A 7,620-nucleotide genomic window follows, 5' to 3' on the forward strand; every position below is an offset into this window, starting at 1 on the left:
GTACTTTGTGTGAGAAAAATCTGAGAATTGGGGTTCCTGTTAGCTCTGCAGCTAACAGTAATACTCACTTTGTAGTTGCTTTTATCAGTAACACTGGTAAAACGATGTTATGTGCTCAGCTTTTCAGAGTAGCTCTTAGCAGCTTCAGAGATCTCCAGGGAGAAGTAGTCCCATTTTTACTAAATAAACTATGTCCAGACTTTGTTGTGCTTTGTGGCTGCAGTTCTTAACTACAATCCTGTCTGTTAACAAAATGTGTGCAGAAATCAGTGATGCGTTACCTGATCTGTGTTATTAGCAGCCTAGCACCAAGAGGAGAGGTTTTCGTTCTCGACTGATGTAACTGCAGCTTTCATCCTGGCCTGTTAGCTGTGTGGGGGTATTTTGGCAGGTATCATGCAATCTTTTAATTCCAAATGTAAAATGTTCCTTTTTTTAAGACTGATTTGATAATCTTGTGTTTGGACAGAATAAGAGCTGTGTTGTAAGAAATTATTTTTATTCTTTCTGGTATGTAATTTTCTATTATGATAGCTAACATATTTGTATTGAATGTTAATGTTAGCTAATTTAGCAACTATGGAAGAAGGGTGCCCATTGCCAGGCTTTACTTAGACTAGATTCTAAAGCCAGTTTTTGCATGTTTTGTCATGTGTTGTTAAATTATCTGAATATATAATTTCTCTTCTGTTGCCTAGCAAAGGGATGCAAGATGCAGAATTTGATTACAAATCCACTTAATTTCTTGTATTATTTCTAAGGACTACAAGGTCACATTTTGACAATAGTGAGGCTATTACACTGGGGAAGTCATGCAGTGTTGCAAAACAATAGCTCACAGCACTACAGAGAAGCTGAAGATTTGTACAGCAGCTTTAATTTAGATATGGCAAAGGACTTAAGTTGTCATCATCTGCAATCAACTGATCAGCCTGTCTTTCAAAACTTAAAGTAGATGCTTGAAGACAAATGAGGATTTAGTTACTGTTCCGGGCAATAATGTTACTTACGTGACTGCTGAAGGAGAGCATCCTTATATATTTTTCAAAATAACAGTTTGTCTCTGAATGCCAGCAGTAAAAGCGGAGAATTAGATCTACCTGTCATTAGTGAGCAATCAAACCTTCTGTTTCAGGCTTTATGACTAAGTTTTTTTTGTGACAGGGCACAAGATACTAGTTAGTACTAGAAATGTATCCTGTGCATGTACATATATGGGCTATGTTCAGCCATTCCAATATTGTAAACTTTAAAACTCTATACTTTTTAACTGCCTTCCAAATTATCTCTACAGCATGCAGCGCTTTTTCCTGGCTTCTGAGCTGTAGTCATTACTACTGATGTAAACATTCTATCTCTGGAAGTTCTGATCTTCCAAGGTGAGAAGAGGTGATTTTTCTACAGGATTGGGGGAGTGGTTTTCACTGTAAATACAGTCAGTTACTAGGTTACAGAGCAAATCTGGTTTCAGTTGAAAGTTGAAAAACTTTCAACTTTAAGTTGAAAACATTTAAACTTGCATCTGAATCTCTAAATAGTCTGTATTCTTCCTAACAGAGTCAAATCTTGTTTATAAATACTACTGCTTGAGTAACATCCCATCTAAATCAAACATACAAGGTAGAACTTGAATGCAAAACCTGTGTGTTTTTGGGAGTGGCAATTACCTATTTCATTGCTATGAAAACTAACAGGAGGAAGTCTTTTAAAGTTTTAGCATTTAAATGAGGTTGCATGTTGTATTTAAAGAACTTTACTGCAATCTTTTGAGTAAGTTAAGCTTCTGAAGTAGAAGGTATTCCTCCTTAAATATTTAACCTCTGATACCTACTTTGGAGGAACATTGTGGTCACTTTTCCAGGTTTTTGTGATACCAGACTGGGAGTAAATACACTGAATAGGTGTCCAGTGCTATTCATTTCTAAGATGTCGATTGCTGCTGATGTTAGAGCTGAAGCAGGCTCTTGTTTCACTTTGGTAGAGAACTAACTCTAGTTGGATTAATTTCTCAGTACCTGTGTTAGTAGATGCAAGGTTTTCTTGGTTTTCCGAAGTAGTTTTGAGTGATCTGTCATGGTCAATCTGAAGTAAGAATCTTCCTTGCTTGTGCTACCTGTTGTTAGTTTATATCTTGGAAGGCTTTTTTCCCCCCACCCCCTTCCCGATAAGACTTCTTGCTGCAGAAGTAGACATGTTAAAAAGTACAAGAAGGAAATAAAGCTGTTAAGAGCGAAGTTCTCATATAAACAAGCTTTTTCAGACACTGGTAAGTGGCTTGCTCAGTTTGGATTTTTACTAAAATATATTTTTCCATACTTGCAGAAATAAAAAATAGGGTTCTGATACTGATGGTGAGTCCTCGGACGTGGTCTACCAGCTAGCATGGGTGTCACTCAAGCTTGTCAGCACTGATAAGCTGTTGATTAAAATGACAGATTTTTACAGATGGGGGTTGTAGAGCAACACAATCCAACCGAATTGGGGCTGTAGATGCATGGTCTTTCCTTGTAACTAGTCTCCAGAACACAATGTGTATGCCACTAGTAGTGTGCAGCCTAGCACAAAGCAGCAAGAACTGCTTCTGCAAAGCATGGTTGTTCAGTAAAAGAAAGCTTGGGAGGGCAGTGGTTACGTGGCCTTTTTTCCAGGGCTTTTGCTTGTCCAAAGTACTTTAATGACTTAGGGTTAACTTACTTTTCAGCCTCAGCTAACAAGACTGCAGTTGGTCAGTATTGATTCTTTTTTAAAAGTATTAATGCCGTCAATCTTTTGAATTAAATGTTTTTATCTGTAAGTAGCTGCTGTTAGTGAGAATCTACAGTTTAGCCAGTGATTAAATTCTTAATTCCTACGTAGCTGCATTTTTCAGAAGATACTTTTTATTTGTGTATATTGTTTGGAGGTTGTTACTACAAGTAGTTAATTTTCAGATGGCCAGGGAGTTACCTGACCAATCAACACTGTGTAATGCACACTTAACCTGTGAATTAATTGCAAGACTGTACTGTTTGCAGGAGGTTTGTACCTTCAGGGATATGCTTTCTCCTGCAGTTCTTTTCTGTGTAGTCTGTCACTCCATTAGTTACATCAGTACAGCTGTAAACAGAACGACTGAGATGAGCTGTGTTGTGTGGCATCCACAACTCTGAAAGAACAAAATACATGTCTTTTTTGGAGACTTTAGTTATTCTGCATCAATGAAAGATCTTTTATTAGTGTGGGAGTGATCTCCTTGCAAGCAGCACAACAGGGGACAAACTGGTATGAGTGTAGAAACAAGCATTTGGCTGGGGGAAGTAGTTGCTTGTTAAACCAACTGATGGGAAACACATTTTGATTCTGCCTCCTAAAATAGTATTTCAGATTTTTTTTCTATTGATGATGTATATAGAAAAGTATTTGGGAAAAATAGCCTCTCAAGTGGTGTGCTTTGTAGACTGTGGAAACACCTAGAATTAGAGCTGAAATTGAGCTTTACATAAGCATTCTGTTAAAGTCATTTAGCACTTCCTTTGCTGCTCTTGACACCTGTGAATGCAGTAACAGGTCTCTGTCCTTCCCCGAAAAAATGAAAGTAGCATTCCTGCATTTCTGAAAGCCCTGCAAACAAGAAAAACTTAACTTTCAAAGATTTGGGGCATCACTTGGGTGAGTTTTTGGGTTTTGTGTATGCATGCATTTGAAATGTATTGAATTCTGTGTGAATTTACTATAATTATACTTACTGTTAATCTGCTGAAATTGGAATCATAACGAATGTATTTTGGATATGCAGGCAGTACCAAATGATATCTTACTTTATGCAGCAATAAACCACCCCATGTTTTTTCTAAACTCTTTCTTGACTTCTCTTACCATGTCACCTAAAATGGTATTTTCAGTGTGTAGTTCTGTAGGGGAGACTTAAGTTTTTCCTGTATCTCGTTATATGCACATGTTTGGACTTTAAGCTATGTGATGCTGCTGCCTGCTTTATTCTAGTTGTCCATTTTTGGTTGGCACAGCAACTTGTAAGGACCATTTTTAAACAACTGTTTCAGAGTCCTTTAATAGCAGTGTACTGAAGATGAAACACCACTGCACAGTGGTTGTTTAGCCCATCTGGAAACAGGAGACTTGGTTTGAGCTTCGTTGTAGATCCCAGGTTCTCAAATACTAGAATGTATTTACGGGACAAACAGTAAGGTTACACTCTTACCTCTTCTACCACCTGTTTTCTGCAACTCTAAAAAGACACAATAGATAGCAAGATCTTCTGTGGTGGAAAGTTACAAGCAGTTGGTGTCTCAAAATAGCTCTCAGTTCTTAAGTAAAAGTAACTTCCTTGCTGCATGTAACTTGAAAAACTGGTGGGTGGGTGAAGAGCTAGTCCTTGTCTTATAGGCATACGAAGGAAGAAAATGAGGGGGAGAGAGCAGTCTCTGTGCTGTATTTTTGGTGCTATTATAGTATCAAAATTGTCATGACAACTAATACTATTTTTCTCTTCAGAATCTTTAAACTCTGCACTTTATTTTAAGGTCCTGATTATCTTCCAGCTGATAAATGCTTAAGAAGCATCGCTGAATTCACTGTTTTGTGTTCCCTTCTATGGTTACAGTTTTATCTTAAGGAAGAGACTTGCGAAACAACATAGGTAGTTATTCCAAATCCCCTTCCTTAAGGGTGACTTGGGCTATATAGCCAGAGAGCATCCCAAGCAGTATTGCATCTGTATGGAGAGTCACACTTTCAGCATGTGGTGCTGTTAACCTCAGGCCATCAAGCTATTTTTGGTGATGAGAAGGAAATAACAAATGACCTGATGCTTGGTACACTTCAGATCTGCATGAGACAAACTGTTTGAAATGTTTCTTCTCTGAGAGCACCAAATACACATTGGTAGTATTTCTGTTGGAGATGCCCTTATGGGTATCTATCTGCCACACAGCAAATTATACGTATGGGTTACTTCTGTGAGCTTCTAACAGCTCAATTGTGCCATGATTTTATCAGCAATACTAGTCAGTAGTAATGAAGATATTATCCAAACCAGTAATTGTTATGGCCATGTAAAGGTAGTATGAATGAAATGAAAATTTATTATCCTGGTGAAATAGCCTAAACCTGATTTTTGAACTCTGCAAGTCCAGTTGCATACTCTAAAATCTGCCCTGGTGCAGTCCCAGAGATGTATGTAAGTAAACTAGATACTGATTTTTTTGTCACCTGCAGTTCACCATAGTCCCCTTAATTCTCTTGGACAAGGCTTCTGCATGTGGACTTGCTGACTAAATAATTATGACAGGGAATGTGACATACCTAGTCTTGTTAAATATCAGAGTAGTGATTCAGCAGGTGCTGAGTAACAGTCAGTGGATGTATGAGATGTAAAGGGAGAGGAAGCATCTTCCTGTACAGCCTGCTCTTGAGTCATTGTTGATTCTATGAACTTCTAAAATACTCCTTGGTGGAGGGATGAATTTAAGCTAAGCGATTACAGTCCTTTCTGGTGTTCTGTTAAAGCATGTGCTTTGGGTCTTGAGCAATAGAATATGCCATTAAAACTCTGAGCTTAAAGTGTTACAGCATGGCAAGAACTACAGTTATGCATTCCAAGTGGGTATTTGACTTTCTGCTGTATTGTGTATTCCCATAAATGGCCAGAGTCTGGACTAAGTAGGTTACTTGTGGAGCCTGAAGCAAGAAGTGCTGCTTGGTATAGGCTAATTAATTATGCTTTTCTGATATCTTTAGAACTGAAACTTCCCAGTGCTTTGGGCAGAAATAAATCAAAATGAGATTGTTTAGAATCACCTCTTGCTTAAGTCTCCAATTCACAAATTTTTACCCTGCCCCTTTGTTAGCCTTGCAATGCATTTTCACATTTCAGTGTTACACCAAAGCTATAATTGACCTTTTCCAAGCCAATTATAAAAGCTAATTTTAATTTTAGGGAAGGGGCTCCAAGCCCTGCTTTTGTAGGAAAGGGTGCTGCCTCTGCTGCTGAAGGCTGGTTCTGGGAGCCTTCAGAGGTCACTCTCTGTTGTGGTTTAACCCCAGCTGGCAACTAAGCCCCACACAGCTGCTGGCTCTCTCCATGCCCCCCCAAGCAGGATGGGGGAGAGAATTGGAAGAGTAAAAGTGAAAGAAACTTGTGGGTTGAGATAAAGAAAAGAGAGTTTAATAGGTAAAGCAAAAGCCATGCAAAGCACGGAATTCATTTATCACTCCCCCCTGGCAGGCAGGTGTTCAGCCATCTCCAGGAAAGTGGAGTTCCATCATGGGTAATGGTTACTTGGGAAGCAAAATGCCATCACTCTGAATGTTCCCTCCTTCCTTCTTCCCCAGCTCTACATACTGAGCATGACATCGTATGGTATAGAATATCCCTCTGTCCAGTGTGGGTCAGCTGTCCTGGCTGTGCCTCTTCCCAGCTTCCCCCTGCACCCCCAGCCTTCTCACTGGCAGGCCAGCATGAGAAACTGGACAGTCCTTGACTGCTTAGCAACAACCCAAAACATTGGTGTGTTATCATTATTTTTATCCCACATCCAAAACATAGGCTCATACAAGCTGCTATGGAAAAAAATTAACTCTATCCCAGCTGACACCAGGACACTGTCACAGACTTGACTGTTAGGTCTGTCATACTGGGCCTGCATGTGTTGTCAGCCAGCTGGGCTGCCCTAGTGCCTTGGCATGTGACAAGACTCACTGCTCTCAGGGAGCTTACTCAAAAGTAGTAAGATTTAAGTAGGTGCATGTGATATCCTTTGTCTCAAGAAACAGCTCTTCTAGACCTTCCATTCCTCAGACTGAGCATACATACTTTCTCCAGCTATGCCTCACAGCTGAAGCTACAGGAGACTGACTGGTGGAAGCTTTCAAATCTTTGTTCTAGCTACCTGATCAGTTGTTGTCCTCTGGGCTTAAATCAAACTTTTCCTCCTAGATTTTGTTTAAGACTGGAGGGTAAGGGAGTACCTACAAGAGAGCTAGGTTAATTTTTTTTTTCCCTAGTCCTGTATTTAAAACAAAGCCTCTACTAAAAGTAAGCTGCTTTTAAGTGAGATTTAATATTCTTTTATCCTGTTCTGTAACAGATCTAGTCCTCAATTAAATAATAATGTCAGATCCAGCTCAAGCCCTTCTGGAGCTTAGCTTTCACCAAGTGATTTGCCTCAGACAGCTCTAAATATTTAGGAAAAAACCCCACATGGCCTTCAACATTTAATCAAAGTTTAATGATGTTGTGCTGTCACACTGCATTTTTAAGTCTTTATGTGGTCAGTGTTGCCTTGAGTAGCTACTTAAACCACTTCCTCCTTCTTGGAAGACTTCTTCCTCTCCTCAACTTGCACTGTTTGACACAGCAACAAGTAAATACTAATTCTCAGTAGGCCAAATGAAACTAATAAATTTTGCTATCAGGTGTGGATTAAATTAGTGAAACATTATGATAGCTACTGCACAAATGTATAATTAAGCATTCTTAAGTAACTGGCTTTGAATTAGTAAGTTACTTGTTAAATGCAATGTGGTTGTCTCATTGGTTATCCCCGTTGGAACTTCTCCTGCAACTAGGTTAAGGCTACCAAAAAAGCTTGGGCGGGGGGGCGCAGCAGTAGTTTTCCTGCT

This window comes from Phaethon lepturus, unplaced genomic scaffold (assembly GCF_000687285.1).
Source record: "Phaethon lepturus isolate BGI_N335 unplaced genomic scaffold, ASM68728v1 scaffold16874, whole genome shotgun sequence".
NCBI classification, from domain to species: domain Eukaryota; kingdom Metazoa; phylum Chordata; class Aves; order Phaethontiformes; family Phaethontidae; genus Phaethon; species Phaethon lepturus.